This window comes from Leptonychotes weddellii, chromosome X (assembly GCF_054177405.1).
Source record: "Leptonychotes weddellii isolate Sample4059 chromosome X, ASM5417740v2, whole genome shotgun sequence".
Taxonomy (NCBI): domain Eukaryota; kingdom Metazoa; phylum Chordata; class Mammalia; order Carnivora; family Phocidae; genus Leptonychotes; species Leptonychotes weddellii.
Window position 1 is genome coordinate 15,767,243 of NC_138385.1, and position 19,320 is coordinate 15,786,562.

The following is a 19,320-nucleotide window of genomic DNA, read 5'->3' on the forward strand; positions in this document are numbered from 1 at the left end:
TTCGACCAAGATGGCCTTTAATGGGTGTTTGTGTATTGGACCTAGATTTGAATACCTGTAAGATATTAAATTTCATATACTTTACAAAATGTGCAGTTATAGAGACACATGAACATAATGCCCAGTTTTGAATTGTGGGGATGGGGATAGAAATGTTGCCAGTTTAGGGGCTAGAAATGCTGAGGTTCTGCTCCTTTGGTCTATCCTCTGCCTGGCCTGTGGCCTTAATGAAATGCTTTTTCAGTAGGAGTGAGGTAGACATGGGGCTGGGGAAAGGGGTAGGCAAAATCTGGAAGTTTGGTCTCCTAGGGGGAAAGATGTGTGGTTAGCTGAGCTATGCAGACATACCAATCTGGGTGTCTCTGTCAGAGAGGGATTCTAGGCTGTGAAGCCGCAGGTGTGTTGGGGGGTGTGTGAGAGAATGGCCTGCCACAAGGGGAAGGAGGAAGGCACAGCATAAGGAATATAGTCAATGGTATTGTAATGGAGTTGTATGGGGATACGTGGTAGCTATACTTGTGGTGAGCACAGAATAATATATAAAGATGTTGAATCACTCTGTTGTACACCTAAAACTCATGTAACGTTGTGTGTCAACTATATGCAAATACAAAGTTTTGAAAACAAAGTAATTAATTTGAATGCTTAAACTACCACTCCAGTCGAACAACAGAGCTGATGACTCTGTCTTGTGAATGGTTTAAGCAGGAGAACAGCAGTGGGCACAGCTAGAGATGTCAACACAGTGAAGTATGACTCATGGGCTTTGGCCCCTTCCCCCAGGATGAGGCCAAGAAGAACGCTTGGGCTTCCAGCCTCCAGTGCATGCATTTCCTTTGGACCAGGTGGTGGTTGGTTTTCAGGGATCTGTGTGCCCGCTCAGTGCAGGGTCCTGAGCAGTGGGTGGTGGGAGTGGACACGGTCGACCCCGGGCCACTGTGATTCTGTGGCTGTGCTGGAATGTTGGCATCACCCACAGAACTGTTGAGCCTCCTGAGCTCAGGGAAGAAGCCCGAGTAAGAAAACCATCTGTCACTACTCCTTTAGCCATGTTTATTCACTGAACTCACACTTTTAGAATAGGCAGAGGCTCAAAGGTGTAAATAAAGCCAATTATTTTAGTTTGCCATTGATTTTCATGTATAAATTCTCAATATCGTTTTTTTGTGTGTTTTTTTTTTTTAAAGATTTATTTATTTGACAGAGAGAGAGACAGCGAGAGCAGGAACACAAGCAGGGGGAGTGGGAGAGGGAGAAGCAGGCTTCCCGCGGAGCGGGGAGCCCGATGCGGGGCTCGATCCCAGGACTCTGGGATCATGACCTGAGCCGAAGGCAGACGCTTAACGACTGAGCCACCCAGGCGCCCTCAATATCGTTTTGATTTAAGAATAAAAATAACGGCCTGGAGTTTTGTGCTCTGCTGTGGCAGTTACACAGTTAGCCAGCAAGAGCCCTGTGCTCTGAGGTTGTCCCTTCTCAGAGGGGAGCGTGTGTTAAAGTCAGGCCTGCTGATGAAGAAAAGCTCCCATTTTCTGAGTATTCGCCATGTGCCAGGCATTGTCGAAGCGTTTACTAATGTGACCTCATTTAATACCACTGGTAGTTCCGTGAGGTAGATTCCTCTTTTTAGACACATGTTACAGATGGGGAAACTGAGGCTCAGGGATTCACTTGTCCAGGACACGAGCCAGTAATTCTAAGTGTTTCTCGAAATTCTAAGGCAAAGCTGCCTGACTTCCTCTCCCATTTCTTTGCACCACGACTGTGAACTTCTGGGGGGCACTTGGCTCGGAAGGCTGTCCATGGGGCAATAAGTATCTTGCAGACCTGGCAGGGCTGGAGACCCGGAGCTAGAGCAGGAAACCAGGAGTGCAGGTAAAAGGGAACAATTTCCTGGGAGACCAGGAAAACCAAAGAGGAAACTCTAGCTTGTAGGGGCCAGGGAAGGGAAGACTGAGGGGGAGAAACCGACGGCTTCGCTAACCAAGTAGAGAGCCTTGGGCCTTGTAGGAACTGGACAGAAAGACCCTAGGTGGGCAGGGCAGGCAGCCTGGCTCCCTCTAAACATCCCTTTCACCTGGCTTCCTTCCCATGGCTGGAGGCAAGCAGCTCCGATGTGTAGGACCACTGGGCCACGATCCTGCGGAAGGACTGAATGGGGGTGGGGAGGTTAGGTTTTATTAGTAAGGCTGTATCCTCTAGGGAGATCCCGAACTTGGTGTGTGACTAGATGGGAAGGAGAGTGTGCGAGCCCCCTTCTCCCCTCTGATCGATCTCCCTTCCCTGACCTGGCCCTCTTTACTTTTGGTCATTGTCACTGCACGGTAGATCAGAGCCCCTCTTCCTTAGGTCTCGGAATCTGGAGACAACACAACGGCCCAGTTTAGTGTTTTTGTGCGCGGAACACCAGGCGCTGAGCTGAAGGCGCCTTCCTGGTGCCCCACCATGCCCTGGGCCTGGGAGCATCAGAGTGACTTTTCACATCTTACCACCATCCTTGGAGATAGTAATCTAGCAACAAGTCTTCTTAGAGAGGGAACAGCTGGTCTGCGCTGCGGTTCGACTTGCGAAGTTTATTTCGGAAGGAAGGTTTGTTTTCCCAGGGAGGTGTTACTATTTCCCAGGTTCGCCCTCATCTGTGCAACTAATGACTGTCATTCTTTTTACGTGTCTGAGGTTTTGTTTTTCTGCTCACTCGGCGAGTTTTCCATTAGCTGTGCAACATCACGATCGCTTTCTGGTACCACGTATGGCTTTATTCATCATCATCACCAGCCTTCCACACGCGCCCCCATTAAAGAGAAGATTTCTCCAATTACGTGTTACGCAGGTGTTTTGTATTACAAACAATGTTTAATTGTATTCATTCAGAACAGGTTGCAATTAAAATCTATAAACCGTTTAAGCCTCTATAAAAGCTCCACCATCTACCTTACAGCTTAGCATTAATATTTACCCTAGAGAGGGAAAATATCTCATCCTGTATTTCTCTGATGTACCATTTTTGTTATTAATAAAAACAAAAGACACATGTTTAATTGGATCCCTTAGGTATCGATTAAAAAAAAGAGTTGGATTCCTCGCTTGCCGGGCTGGTTCCATAGAGCATCCCAGAACCATCCTTTGTTTCAGTAGGATGCACACGTTGAATGTTTTCCTTTCAACGACCGTGCTAAGAGCTTACCGAATGCTGTGCCCTTGAGTGTGGGCAGCGGAAGTTCTCTGGGAGACGGGAGGTCTGCAGCATGCGAGGGCCCGAAGAGAAGGCTGCCTCAAGCTCTCTTCCCACGCTGGGCAATGGGAGGAAGGAAACAGATAGCAGCCACTTGGCACCAAAATCCTGCTGTCCTGGGGGTTCGAGCTGTTGGAAGTTAACTGTGTAATCCATCCGAGGACAGTTCTAACGAGTCCTTTTTTCAACCCAAAAATGTTAATATTTCTTTCCATACTTTATCTCATAATCAATATTCCATTTTCAAGGCAGTGAAACTAATCAGAATATCAGATGAACCCAGCACAAGGGAAGGGAGGTAGAATTGAGTACGTTGCAAATGGGGCAGAACAGGAAAATAGGAGAACGTTGGTAACCACGGGCTGTCTTTCCCGTGGGTTCACTTCTCTGGGAGGTGTGAGCCGGGCTGCCGTGGCAGGGGCTGCTGGGTTTGTCCCTCAAAACACCAGACTGAGGAGGCAGGAACAGTATTCAGAAAGCAACGGAGTTCTCGTGGCCCTTCTGTCTGTGGCATTGGGATGTTTCCGGTGATGAGGCTGGTTGTGTAGTTCCTCTGGAGGCCGTGATCGCAGACCATGGTGGGGTGGAATTCTTCTGCACCACAAGGCAGCCTGGGGGGAGGTTGAGGCAGGCATAGGGGATGGTGGCAGGGAGATGCTCTGGAGCACCATTCTGGCATCTTCTGGACTCTTGAGAATTGGTTCTCTCTCACACTCCACCTTACCTTCATCTTTACCACACCTTTCATTTCAGCCTTTGCCAGTAGGTAAGGAGATCAGCGTAACCTTTAAGGTCTGTCTTCACAAGAGAAGTTGAACAATAGTGTAGATTGCTTTATTTATTTATTCATTCATTCATTCATTTTTAGATTTTATTTATTCATCCAAGAGAGGGAGAGAGAGAATAAGCATGAGCCGGGGGGGTGGGGGGGGGCGGCGGGGAGAGGCAGAAGGAGATGGAGAAGCAGACTCCCCAGCTGAGCAGGGAGCCCGACATGGGGCTTGATCCCAGGCCCTGAGATCATGACATGAGCCGAAGGCAGATGCTTAACCATCTGAGCCATCCCGGTGCCCCAATAGCGTAGATTTATCAAGAACTTTTGAAATGCACTAGACATCTCACACATATTATCTCATGTAATCATTTCCCCAGTCCTGGATGCATGGTGATATGATCCTCACATCACAAATGAAGGAAGGGGAGGCTCACAGAGAGGTTATCCTGGCACACATACTGGCCCCAGAACCAGTGGGTGGCAGAAGCAGATCTACAACTCAAAGGCGAAAGAGGGCACTGTGTTTTGCGTAGAGATTGACCCTGAAAATATGTGGGATGAAATAAAGTGGCCCAGAATCAGTGTTTAAGAGCTTCATAGGACCGCACTCCATAGCACCTCACCTTTCTAACTAGCGTGTAATTAGAAGTATTTCCAATCAGATAAACATTTCCAGACACATTTGTAATTATTCCAAATGCTAACCACTAGTTTTTCTGAATGGACTTTCAAGACCTAGAAATTCACCTCTTATTAAGGGTGCTGATCTTCGTCTTTTTTAAAGAAATCTCTATACCCAACGTGGGGCTCAAACTCGTGACCCTGAGATCAAGAGTCACATGCTCTACCGACTGAACCAGCCAGGTGCCCCTGATCTTCATCTTAAAGATTCTTAAAGTTCACCACAAAGACCTAAGGTGGTGCCTTACTTTTCTGATGGGCTACTAAAAAGAGTCAAGAAGTCCTTAGGCTCAAGGACATAAATTGCTCATAATTCAGCGCCGGGGGATGGATTTACGAGAGATTTGTAAAATAGAAAGATGCCACTCTAATTATTTATTTATTTGTAAAGATTTTATTTATTTATTTGAGAGCGAGAGTGAGAGAGAGAGAGAGACAGAGAGAGCACAAGCAGGGGGAGGGGCAGAAGGAAAGGGAGAAGCAGACTCCCTGCTGAGCAAGGAGCCTGACACCGGACTCGATCCCAGGACCCCAGGATCATGGCCTGAGCCGAAGGCAGATGCTTAACCCACTGAGCCACCCAGGCGCCCCTGCTCTAATAATTTATTTAACCAACATTTACTGAACGTTTCCTGAGTCAGGCCCCTTGGTGGGGTGTTGGGAGCACAAAGATGAAGGAATTCTCGCCATTGAGGAGGTCACAGTCAGCTGAGGGAGAACAGAGGTAAGCAGATGATTACAAAGTCCTTGGACAAATGCTCCCACAAAGATCTGCAACTCTCTCCCCTGAGTGCTTTGGGGATGAGGGTGCTCGGGACACTGACTGGACAGTGGCAGCCCTGTTAGAAGATCTGGAGGCCTATCCACCTTGGACTTGACATTCAGCCTCCGGCCAAACGCTTGTCTTCCAAAATGATTTTATTTTAACAGAATCAATTTTTTATTATGCTAACTCATATGATGTATTCTGTAGAGATTTACTGAACCATTTTTCCCTTTAAAATAACTAACTGTATATTTTGACATGCTTCAGGGGATACTTTTATAAAATAGCATGGATAGGACAATACCGGAATACATCAGTGTGTTGCGAAGCCTGAATCAGTAACACACAAACAACTGCACCTTCAAAAATACAAAGAAAAGCAAAATGCTAAAAATCATGAACTACAGAGAGGTAGCTTGGCATGGGGGACAGTTACTTGCAAAGAGGAAGGCATGGGTCCCTGCTGGCTCTTCTGCCGGGTGCCCCTAGCAGGTGCTTGTTTCTCTCCAGACCTCAGTTTCCTGGTCAGGAGAATGGGCGGTAGATGAGAATCTCAGGTCACTAAAGTGCCTTCCCGGGAGCATCCAGACTTGGGGGAGGAAGGGGATGAACTGCGGGGAAAAGCAGCCCTCCCCTAGCAAATGGGTCTTCTCATCTCCACTTCTGGCCTCCCCTTCCTGGCCCTTTCCTGTAGAAGGTCAACCAGAATGCAACACTGGGATCAGCCTTTTTGGAGGAATGAATGAGGGCTTGCCTCTTTTTCTCCATCCCCGCCCTCTCCTAATACATGCGCACGTGTGGTCCTATGCGCGTGCACGTGAACATACTCCCCCGCTGTACTGGAGAGAAAGAAGAGACTCCTATTTTTCACTCAAGAGTCTCACAAATGACAGCTGTACTTTTACACAGTTAAGCTATTAGATGGAATTCCATGCTTCTTGTCAAGTTGCAGACGGGGGAAGGAGCCCAGAATTCTAATGGTGCTGGTGTTCTTGGCAAGCACCCTTCACAGGGTGGTAAGGTAATCAGTCCGCAGTTGGGCAGTCTGAAGGCTTCAGTTTTCCTCTGACTTGGAAAAAAAAAGGGGGGGGCTTGGTATTACGGTTTCCATCCGTAGGACTTTGAGGTTAACATACTTTTTTTTTCACTGATTACGTAGTTCTCCGCATCCACCCAGTACCCATGGCAATCGAGGAGCGAGGACATGACAGATTAATTGACTCTTTGTGTCTTTGTAGCATTGGTGGGCCACAGACTTCTGGGAATTGGAGTTGTTTTTATTCCTTTGAATTCAGCCCCATCCCCTCCTTCAATCAGGATGCATTTACCTTCCCAGAATCTACGCCTTAAGGACAAGCAGGTGCGCTACTCAGGGCATCCTGACGTTTTCTGGTTCAAAGAACGTAATACGGTTTATCTACAAACCCACCCCATTCCCACCTCTGTCCTTTGGTTTCCTCTCCTTTCTGTGATTTTAGCACTTTGGGTTTATGGGAGGCTCTCAGTTCCTTAATGTCGACTGAAAAAAGAATAAGAAAGCATGCCAGAGCTTCACCGCCCCCTGCCCCCCGCCACGGAAAACCCAGGAGGTAATTGATTCCAAAAAGTCCTTGCATCTCTTATCCCTTGCCGGGACCTAAATAGGTCTGTTGCCTTGGCTTCGTGGGCCGGGCCGGCATCTATAGCCTTCTTGCCATCCGTGGAGCAAATGGTTGTGGGCGAGCGGTTGCCAGAGTCCAGTGCTCTGCTTGCCATGGGAAGCCTGTTGACTTTAATCGTGACCGTCTGGCTGGATGCCTCAGAAGAAGATGTCTCAGGGAAGGCTTATGTCATGAATGGACCTTTGTTTATTTCAAAGCTGCACTGCTGTTCCGACTTGAGCATTGCATTTTATGCAGTGGGCACTGGAAGTGCAAACGAAAGTTCTGTGGGGGACACTACATGTGAAATTTACCAACCCGTGTGTGATTGCCACTTTCAACACAATCAGGACACAGTCGTTCCCCTTTTACTGAAAACATATGGTGGGTACTTCGAGCAAACCCTAGGCCAAGTCATGGTGCCATTAAGGAGAGCAGACATTAAAAAGGGGAAAATGGTATCCAGGTGGCAGGAGGAATTCAGTAGGTGGGATGGGAAATATTTATTGTTAACAAGCTTTCATAAGGAGAACAGAAACAAGTTAGATGTGATTTGCAGGTCCATTGGCAGGCAGGATCTGCCTAGCAGACGGGAAACTTGGAGAGGATTCTCAGTACTGTACCTCACACTTGACCCGAGTCTGTCCCCCCCCTTCCCTGGAACATGCTGAAGAAATATTATTGAGCTTTGCAAATTTATTTAAAATAATATCTGCCAATGGTCAGTAAGCACGACATTCCAGGCACCATGTTAATGGCTTTACTTACCATCTCTCGCGTCATTCTGACAAGGATCCTGTGGGATGGAAGATATTATCCCCGTGTTATGGATGAGAAAATCGAAACTCCAACATTAAGTTGATCGAGGTTGCATAGCTAGGAAGTCCCGGAGCTGAGACTCAGTTCCAGGTCTCCCTGACTTCCAGGCCCTTGTTCTATACTATTTGGAAGTTCAGCAAGAAAGGAAAGGCACTTGTAAATTTGACAACGGATCACAGCTTTTCCTGGGGAAGGGCTTGGCGCATGTCTACTGTAGCCAGCCAGATCTGCCTAAGCAGCCCTGGCAATGGGAGCACATGGGGCTCCTTCACAGGGAGGTTTTCAAGCAGTCCACATTGCTTCAGTCCCCAGTGGTGCAGTCAAGAAAAGGTAAGAAGAACGGAAGGGATGGCTTTGACACACCTGCAGAAAGGCATCATCAGCATCCCTTCCCTCCCAGCCTCAGGGGGGTAGAAGGACGGGATGGTCCCAGCTAGAGAGGGGAGGGGAGGGGAAGAAGCTGAAGACAGATTTCCATTTCTTCCAGTGTCACTTCCTTTCCCTTTGTCCCCTCTGAAGTCTACCACCCGCAGGGTTTTAGGGAATAGCCAACTGAGACTTCTGTCAGGGCCAGTAGAAAGGACCCTGTGCGAAGTGTCAGAAGATGGAACAGCAAGGCCAGCTTTACCATCTATGAGGCATGAGTGACTGCGGGCAGGTCCTGTAACTGCAACATTTGCATCTGTACAGTAAACATCATCCTCCTTTCCCATTATGTGTTACTGGATCATTGTAAAGATTAAATAGGGAGATATGTGTCAAAGAATTTCAAAAGCCTAAAGCTCCACATAAGTATAGGGGATTATGAGAAACTCAAGAAAGGATGGTCACATAACTGACATTGTCCTTTAAAGATTTTATTTATTTACTTGAGAGACAGAGAGAGAGACAGGGTGGGGGGAAGGGGCAGAGGGAGAGAGAATCTCCAGCAGACTCCGCACTGAGCGCGGAGCCCAGCGCGGGGCTTGATCTCATGACCCTGAGATCATGACCTGAGCCCAAATCAAGAGTTGAAGGCTTAACCCACTGAGCCACCCAGGTGCCCCTGACATTGTCCTTTATTAAAAAAAATTTTTTTTTATTTATTTGACAGAGAGAGAAAGAGCACATGCAGGGGGAGTGGCAGGCAGAGGGAGAGGGAGAAGCAGGCTCCCTGCTGAGCAAGGAGCCTACGCAGGGTTTGATCCCAGGACCTTGGGATCATGGTCTGAGCCGAAGGCAGATGCTTAACCCATTGAGCCACCCAGACACCCCTGACATTGTCCTTTAAATGAGAGGCAGCGGGGGCTGTCCTCCTCCCTTGGTGGGCAAGCTTCCTCGTCTTTAAAGCACATTTCCAGAGCAGAAGGAAGCCCAAGCAGCACATTTCTGATCTGAGAGCTAGTTTGAGATGTAAATGAACCCTGTCTCTCAAGACACAGCTTTGCATATATTTTGCATTCAAATTTATTTATCTAGAGACAAAATCGTGCATTCTTTACTTCTACTCACAGCATATGCAAGCAGATCAAATGAGGTGCTGATCCAGCAAAATGGCAAGTAGCCTTTTGCTTCCTTGAAATTGCTAATTTTACAAATGGCAGAGTGTTGAAACATGGCACGGAATATCTATTTTACTAGAATCTGGCAACACGGGCACATATGGTCTTGTCAAAAACGAATCAAACACAATTCCAGGATTATAATTAAGTAGTTGAAATTCCAAAAGGAATAACTTAACATGAACAAAGTCGGATTTAGATTGCTTTTTGCTGGCTTTCTCTCAGGCCCCTTCCTTGGTGAACTGTTGGCAACATAGCGACTTGCTCTGAGAAATGTTGAATTGTCAAACATCAAATGTTTTCACCCTGACTCTAAAGGTGTGTGATTTAACATCTATATTCCATGCTTTGGGGTACGATATGTCATAGAATGTAAGAAGACCAAGATAGAAGTCAAGCCAGATGTCCCTATGTAAATATTTAGGTTAAGGCGTTCTCCTACCAAATAGAAACTTCTGATCAATTCCCTAGCAGGCCTGCCGAGATAAAGAAGGAAGATGGGGCCATTATAGAAGGAAACTCTCTCTCCCCCCCACCTTTCTCTCTCTTCTCTCTCTCTCTCTCTCTCTCTCTCACACACACACACACACACACATACACACACACACACACACACCGTTTCAATCTCAAACTCTCTCTGAATACTCAGTCTGAAGGCAGGGGCCATGTATGATTCTTGCCTATAAGACCAACATCTAGCATGGGGCATGTGGAAAGAGTTAAGTTGGAGATTTACAAGCTGTCTCCAGAGGACATTCCCAGGGATTCCCCTGGAGTTGTTGTGGACGTGATTTGGGGTCCTAATTGAGAAGTCAGTATCTGTACCTTGAAAACAAATGTCAGCCCAAAGGTGGAAACAACCCAAATGTCCTTCAGCTGACGAATGGATAAACAACACAAGGTACATACCTCCACACAATGGCATATGATTCAGGGGTAAATAAAGAATGAAGGACTGATCCATGTTACAGCATGGATGAACCTAGAAGACATGCTACGGGAAAGAAGGCAGACACAAAAGACCACATATTCTATGATGCCATTTATACAAAATGCCTAGAATAGGCAAATTCATGGAGACAGAAAGCGGATCAGCGGTTGCCAGGTGATGGGGGAAGGAGGGAGAGTGGGAGATGATCAGCTAAAGAAGATGCAATTTCCTTTTGGGGTGCCGAAAATGTTCTGAAATCGACTGTGGCGAAGGTTGCGCACCTGGGTGAATACACTAAAAACATTGAGTTGTTCACCTTGAATGGGTGGACGGTGTGGTATATGGATGATATCATATCTCCGTAAAGCTGTTACCAACAAAAGTTTCTCTCCGATGGTTTTGGTGTGCACTCCCCATTCCGAAGTTGGACCAGAGTACTAGATCCCCGCCCCCGTTCGGATTCCTGACCCCGTTGCTAGATTGTAGGATCTCCTGGTTCTTCACGGCCCTGCTTGCTACTGCCCCAGCTTTAGCTCTGTTACCCAGAACAAAGAACACTCTGAAAGAGGGGAGACAAAGACTTTCAGCTTCAAGTGGTGTCTACATAGAACCACTGCTCCCACTTGGGTAGGCGCTCTCCTGTCAGGATGGGCCCCCAATTACTCCCAACCTCCTGTTTTCCTGGGGCCTTGCCAAGCCCCAATCAGGTCACTTCCTTGTGAGATCGAAGTAGCCTGGAGATTTTTCTTCCCCAAGAGTGCAGCGGTTCTATTAACGAACGCTTCTACAGAACATTATTTAATGATTCATACAGGAAATTGTAACTTCCACGAAAAAAAGGGGGGGGGTAGATTTTTTAACCCTGGTTTAGCACGACAAACTTGAGAATCGAGCTGTGCACTGCACTCACTAGCTCCTTTTCCTGCTTACTTAAAGAAAGGAAAAGAAAGGCTTTCTTGCTGTTCAATCCCCAAGCTACTTCTGGTTTCTGACTTTAAAGGCAACCAGTCTAAAGGGGAGGAAATAGTATTTGGACACCTGAAAGAGCAAATATTCTTCTTATAAACTGGATGGTGATTTCTAACCATCACTGATGAAACCTTATCAATGAACACATATTTCTAGGAAAATTATATTACAGTTGAAATTACAAATGGGTTTCTAAAGGGCCATGCTGAAAAGCCAATATGCCCTTAATTCAGCTAAAAATATTTATTCAGTAAAGATTTACGGTGGTATCAAGTATTTAAAATGAAGGTGAAAATGAAAGCTTTGGTCAACAGAGACCATGGTCTACTTAGAACATTTTTCCCGATTTCTTCCTTCTTGTGTCTCTGTGCCTTTCACAGAACTTCCAGTAGCACCATGTTGGGACAGAGCATCCTGAGGGTCACAACCTCTGTGCTCTGTAGGAACCACTATGAGGAGGGCCCAGGGAAGAACAAGTCACTTCCAGTGGAACACAAGTGGTGGTTACTAATTACAGTGACTGTGTACTTTGGATCTGGATTCGCTGCACCTTTTTTAATAGTAAGACACCAACTGCTTAAGAAATAAGGATGTTTTGGGCGCCTGGGTGGCTCAGTTGGTTAAGCGACTGCCTTCGGCTCAGGTCATGATCCTGGAGTCCCTGGATCGAGTCCCGCATCGGGCTCCCTGCTCGGCGGGGAGCCTGCTTCTCCCTCTGACCCTCCCCTCTCTCATGTGCTCTCTCTCTCATTCTCTCTGTCTCAAATAAATAAATAAAATCTTTAAAAAAAAAAGAAAGAAAGATGTTTTAATTAGTCCACTAAACAGATGTGAAAAGGAGCATTTTGAGAGGTGCAGTCTCTTTGAAAAACGGATCAAACTCTTGAATTCAACAGACCCGATATGTTTGTAAATAAACTTACGGTATGAGTCCTTAAAAAAAAAAAAAAAAGAACAAAAAACCCCCGTTTTTCCTAAGGTAGTTCCCTGAATAGATTACCAAAAGTACTTAGATAATGACAAGTGATAGTCACCATTCCATGTTTTTGGACTTGAACATATCCTAACATAAGATTTGCTTTGAAGAGGGTTTTAAAAAAATATTTAACCAAATTAAAAAAAATCAGTATACATTATGAAGTTTGTTCTCAGCCACTCGTTCAAAGCCCTCAGGTACCCAAAGCAGTGGTATTTTTAGAGATATGTATCTATTTTCTTAATTCATTTGTGGCTGCAAAGAATGGTTCTGCAAACAGCATGAAAAAGAGCCAAATACTGACTCCAAGGATTACCCTATAATTAGTCTTATGACCAAAAAGAAAAGAATGCTTTGGAAGATTGAAAGGATGAATTGAATGAATGAATGAGAGCATGAACAAACAGATGAATAAATATCATCCAGTCCTTCAGAAATCCTTCTGAGAACGTCATTTCAGCGGTGATGAGTGCTCTGACAGGGAAGAATCAAGTGCATGTTTCAGCTGGGGCTTGCAAGTGACTAGGAGCTAGGACAAGCCAAGCTGGGGAGAGGGTCCGGGCAGAGGCAATTATGTGGCAAAGCGAATAAGGAAATATTAGAGAGAAAGACAGACAGGAAGCAGAGGGAGTGAAGAAGAGAATGATAAGGATTAGGGCGCAGCTGTGAGGATGGCAGGGCGGGAGGGAGGAGAATCAGCAAGCCTAGGGCCGATGGGGGACAGCTGGTGACTCCTGAGAAAGTCTGAAGTCCTAAACCTTTGTAATCTGGAGAACTTGGTTAACCACAGTGACTCATTCCCCAATTATGCCACAAATCCAGGATTTTACTGGAAAAGCAAGCAGACTGGCCCAGGACATTCTCAACTCATGCTGCTGTTTCCACTTCGACATCTGACAGAGGTTCTAGATGACAGATAAACAAAACACGGTCCCTGACTTAAGAGTCATTTAGGACACGTTTTGTTTTGCAGCTGAAACCAGTATCTGTAGTTAAACTTTCCAAAGCGATGCCCATATGCCGGTCACTGTTCTAAGTGTTTGTATTAACTCACTGAATCCTCAGAACAACGCCGGGCGGTAGAAACCATTGTCATTTCCATCTTACAGACGAAGGACTGACTGAAGCACAGAGAGGTACGGCGACCTCCCTCTGGTCACATAGCTCATAAGTCGTGCCACAGACCTTGGGCATAATCACTGGTCTGCATCTCTCGAAAGCATATAGATGTCTGGGGGGCAGTTCCAGGAATGGAGCCCAGGTCTTCTGGCTCCCAGTTCACTGTCCTTTCTCCTGTGCTAACCAGAACTCTGTGGTGCCCCCTCAGTGGAGCATCGATGGACCAAATAACATTATAATCCCACAGTGACCACAAGTATGAAAACAAACTCTTCACTCTCCCTGTCTGGTTTTGAATGGTTGTACCTCTGGGAGGGGGTGAACCCCACCTACTCCACCCCCGGGGGGGGGGTGCTGGGCTGCCCAGAACGTTGCCCTCCAACGTGGCGTTGCCGTTTGGACAGTGAGTGATTTGAAGCTGGCAGAAGGTGTCTCTACCCCTTCAGTTCAATTCCGCGCTCACGTCAGAAGCCATCCTCCAAGTGTCCAGCAATGTTAACGTGGCTCTGTGTAAGTGATTTAAAGGTAAATGGGCTGCACGAGAGGGTGATGTGCTGAACAGGAGACCAAGGTATGAAAAACAATGCTACGGAGTGGATCTCAAGGGTGTTGAGTAAACCTGCTGTCAGGATTTCCAGAGAAGATTTGATTGGGAAGAAAAACACATCTTTGCTTCATCATTTCGAAGCAATTTCATGCTTCAATTCTCCATACTTCTGTCTTCTGAACACTTCCGAGGGCCACATTTGGGCCTCAGCATCAGCCTGAAGTCTTGTACGATGGAGTCGCCGTGCGAGGGCACTCTGCGCGTGATGTAGCGAGCCACATGGGAACGCTTGATTTTGATACAACATTTAATCATTTTCTTCTGCCTCAGTTAAGTTGAAAAGACTCAAATGCAGCTTAAAATTGAAAAGTGTAACTGAATGAGAAGGTTTATATCAGATATTGAAAGCCTAAGATGTTCCCTTTTCTGAACTGAGCCAGGGAGGAGGTGCGGGGGCGGTGAAAAGGACAGAAACCACAGAACCTTCCCGAGGGGGGTGTCTGGTGCCGGGTGGGTGGCTGAGTCTATTATGTAAACATTTCAAATGCCATGTGGTCATTTCTTTAGGACCTTGTTTGATGGTCCATGTGGTTGTTTCTTCCACCATCCCACCAGCTTTGTTGAGATATAATTGACTTATAACATTGCATGAGTCTAAGTTGTTCAACGTGATGATTTAATACACATATATAGTGAAATGATTAGTGTGATTAGGTTAGTTAACACATCTGTCACCTTGCATAATTACAGTGTGTGTGTGTGCGTGTGCGGGTGTGCGCGCGCACGTGTGTGTGGTAAAAACATTTAAGATCTCTCTTAGCAACTTTCCAGTTATACAATACGGTATTGAGAACTATAGACACCTTGCTATATACACATTATAGTCCCAGAACTCATTCATCCTCTAACTGGAAGTTTGTGCCCTTTGACCAGGATCTCGCCATTCCCCCTGCCAGCCCCTGGCAGCCATCATTCCCGTCTGTTTGTCCGTGAGTTTCGCTTTTTCTGATTCCACACATACATGAGATCATACAGTGTTTGTCTTTCTCTGTCTGACTTATCTCTGTGAGCAGAATGCCCTCAAGGTCTAACCATGTTGCCAACGGCGGGATTTTGTGGGATTGTTCCTTGGTGTGATGCCAGCCCGCGCAAATGTGGTTTCCTTCAGTGCTGGGCTTGGTGTCTGCTGCGGGCGTGGAGAAAGGGCTCTCTCGGTTCTCCCACCTGCACTGTGTCCTAGACTCTGCTTGGGTGCCTCACATAGATAGGGGCAGTGCTCCCAGCTCTGGATGCACATCGGAAGCACCCAGGAGCTTCTCAGAAGTGCTCAGACTCATGCCCCATCTCCTAAGATTCTGATTCATTTGGTCGAGGGTGGGGATGTGGGCATTTGTAATTTTAAAATCTCCCCAGGTGATTCAAAGGGGCAACCCATGTGGGGAAGCCCTGACTTAGAGGGTCTCATTGAATTTGGGGGGCATTTTCCTGCTCTGCTTCACTCACCCTTTTGCAATTTAGGGGGAGAATCCCATTATTTATTGTGATGAGAGTGAGAAGTGTGTCTGGTGGCCTCAGCGCTCAGAATACATGCGCCAAATCCCTTTGGAACCTTCGACCACTGGTTTGGATTGCCTCCATTTCGTGCTTCTTTTTCCAGCTAGTATTTCCAGCTTTGCCAAAGCCCATTTTTGGTAACCCCGCCTTCTGTATACCTTAAGAGAGATCGCTTGCCTTTGTAACTTCCCAGTGTGGAAAAAGTCTGCAGAGCAGGGGTTTTTAGGAGGCCCCAAGGAAAGAAGCCCTTATCTTCCTTCCATTCAAGGCTCCATTCCCAGGACCCTCTGCAACAATGCAGGCCTTCTTCTGCTCTCCCTGGCCAACCGTCCTGGAGAGGATTTCTGAAGGCAGAGCTCGTGGGGCCTGAGGGGGGCTGCTCCTCGAGACCAGCAATTCTAGACTGAAATTCTGTCTTGGCGGCTCCCTGGGAATCCCCTCGGGAAGCCCAGGTGCGCACCTAGGTGAAAGAAAGCTATTGTGGAAGGATTGTGCTCTGCCAGGGACCCCAGGGCCCGGTCTGGGGGAGTGAGGGAGGAGACGAAGGGGAAAGCATCTCCAGCTGCTTCAGGTGGCCGTGAATGACGTTAGAAAACAAGGTCTGGGGCTTCGGAAGGAGCAAGCACATGTCTGTGCAGGTTTCAGCTTCCTGACAAAGAGAAAATTTCAAGAGATTTACCGACGTGCTCCCCGCCCTCCACAGACGTCTGTGTCATGATTGTGAGTTTGCAAAGCACTGCTGGCATTATTTCATTATCTCTGTGACCTAAAAAGCGAGATGGAACTCTTTTGGGGCACTTACTACATGCCAAGCAGTGGGATACATACATTCACCCATATGCTACTTTAGTAACTAATTTAATCCTCACAGTACCCCATGAGGGACCTATGATTATCATTTTGTGGATTCAGAAACCAAGGCTCAGATCATTGACATGACTTGCCCAAGGTCACACAGATTGGACAAGAACCCAGGTCAGTGTAACATGTAATGGAAGTTGGTTCCTTCCTGGGAAACACAGAATAACTCTCTTGCCTCTTTAACGTCGTCTGTCAAGACCCTCCTCCCCCATATCTTCTTTTTAAGATAAACACCTTCTGTTTCTTCAGATTATTCTTAATGAATGTTTCCTAGATTTGCCCTCTCCAGAGTCTCACCTTCTATTCTTCCTTGGTTCCCTGAAATCTGGCTTCTTTTCCAACAACTCTAATGGAACTATCTTCCCCTAGGTCACTGATGGCCAGATTGTCAAACCTAACCCTAATCAACCCATATCCAGCCTGTCTTCATAGCATGTAGCACTAATGCTGACCACTCTCTTTCTTCAGTCGGGCAATCTCATTCATTCCCATGGATGTATCATCTATATGATGACAACTCCCAAATCAACCTCTGCAGCCGTGACCTTTCTCTTGAGCTTCAGACCCATCCATCCACCTACCTGCTGGACTTGTTAAATTTCAGATATCCCATAGGTTTCTCAAACTCCACGCACTCCAAAATGGAATCCAGCACCAACCACCACTCCACCCCGATTCTGCACTTCTCTCTATATTCCTTATCATGGTTTAATAGTGATATTGCCTTCCATATGCTCTACCAAGCCGGGAACTTGGGCACATCCTTCCCCTCACCCACTCATCTAAATCAATCCTTCAAGTTCTATGGATTCCACTTGTTCTCAAAGATGACCTCTCTTCTCTCTGTGCCAGTGACTCCTTTACTTGAGCATGTCTTAGAGTATTTCAAGAGCTTCATAATATGTCTCTCCGATTCTACTTTACTGCACAAGTCTGTTTTCATGCTGCTGACAGATCTTTCAAGGCCCTTTTTAAACTGTTGAACCCACATTTCCCAAAGTACATTCCATTGCACCCTGGTTTTACAGGATGCTCTGTGAAAAATGGGAGTGTGGTCAAGTAGCTTTGGAAAAGCCTATATACTATGCTCTTCTCCCCTTGGAGGTTCATATTGGATGTCCCGAGAAATCGTCCAGTTAAAATCCTGTTTAACTTTGTAGATTCAGCATCCCAAATGGATTTCATCGTGGAATCACCCTTCCTCCCCACGCTCACATTTTTCAGCGTAGGGCGTGCCAACAACCACCTGCAGAACACCTCTGAAACCACAGTCTGTACGTTCTGCTCCTTGGCATGGCTTACAAGGCTCTTCTTCATTTGACCTTTGCTCACCTGTCCAGCCAACCCTCCCCTTAAACTCTCACAGCTCTCATCATTATTGAGAATACCTTCTTCCTCACACACCATTTTGTTTTTGTGCTTTTCTTTTGCCTAAAAAGCCCTTCTCCCCCCTCACCCCCACCTCTGTCTGCCTTCAACTCATCACTGAAGACCCAGCTGTCTTCTATGAAGAGTTCTCTGACCCTCTCCAAGGGAGAATTGGTCACTTCTCTTTTTTTACTTCTAATGTCTGTATACATCTTGAACGTTACATTTAGAACAAATGAAATCATTCCATTGCTTTGTAGCTTTGCATGTTTCAAACCAGTCGAAATTATATAATATTTATATGTATTTATTATATTTATATAAGTTATATAATATATATAATATATAATATAATATTGAATAATCCAAACCAGTTGGATTATTTTCTATATCTTTTCATTTTAACACCATCCTTGTCTCCTGAAGGGAGCTTGGGCTCTCATTACTAACCCAACAGGAAAACAGTCCCATCCTTTCTCATTTTTGGAAAAACAGCATATGTGAGAAACCTTATAACAAGGTCTGGTCTAGAGCACATCTAAAGGCAGTGTCCTTGCTAATGAGTTCAGCTACATGACATGCCCCACTGTGTGTTGCCTCCCCTAGACAGTGAAGTGATGGGCTTGACTGTAGGTATAAAGTAGATAATAATGCCTTGGTGTAGAAATGAAACTCAAAGCCACCTGACCCCATGCTCCCGTGAGAGAAGTTCAAGGCCTACCTGCAGCTACTTAGCCTGGATCTCTCTCCAGTCGTCTTGGGCCTGGAGGCCTGGGAGTAGCAGCCCACCCCATGAAGACAACTCCTCAACAAAGAAAGGGAAATATCCATTATGGAGAGCTTTCTTTGTGTAGGCACGGTGCTGAGTCTTTACATGCATGATCTTACTGTGTCCTTACAAGGACTCGGTCAGATAGGAACTCTTATTAGCTTCATGTTGCAGATGAGGACATGAAGGTTCAGCGAAGTGGAATGGCCTGTCGACGTCGGTTTTACAGCTTCAGGCCCTAATCCTGTCTGCAGCACATCCTTGCTGTGCTACCGTGGGCAAATCACTTACTCTAGCCAAGTCTCCAGTTTCTCACTTGCACAATAGGAAGAACACGTGTGCCTGCCTGGTGGAATGGTCATAAGATTTCAGTGATAGGATGTATGCGGAGTGCCTGGCATGTGGTAAGTACTCTATAAATGGTAGCTATTATGGGCTGACATCAGAGACATTATTTTCAGCCAAGATGAAGGGAAACAGGAGAGCAATTTTGTGTTAAAGGAGAGTTGGAGCCCAGAGATTATTTGGACTATGAAAAGGTCACACTTCTCAGCCAACCAAAGAAGGATCCCTTCCCCAAATGGCTGATGGTCACACTTCTCAAGGGGCATAAAGAGGCTCCATTTTCAAGGCAGCGGGGGAGAAGTCAGCCAGGCACAAGAGCTCTTGGTGGGAAAAGGGCCAGCCTTGTAGGGGCTGGAACAGATTGGTAGATCTCAGCCCCAGTGCAAATCAGGGATGGGCCGGGTGTGTACTCCGGGCAGCTGAACTG

The 19,320-nt window shown here is 46.4% G+C and overlaps 1 protein-coding gene and 1 pseudogene across 2 annotated transcripts in view; both read left to right on the forward strand.

Annotated features, from left to right (window-relative positions):
• The window catches only part of HS6ST2 (heparan sulfate 6-O-sulfotransferase 2), a 281,438-nt gene that overhangs the window by 118,299 nt on the left and 143,819 nt on the right, over window positions 1–19,320 (forward strand). The window lies entirely within an intron of this gene.
• LOC102750899 (cytochrome c oxidase subunit 7C, mitochondrial pseudogene) lies at window positions 11,677–12,087 on the forward strand (annotated as a pseudogene).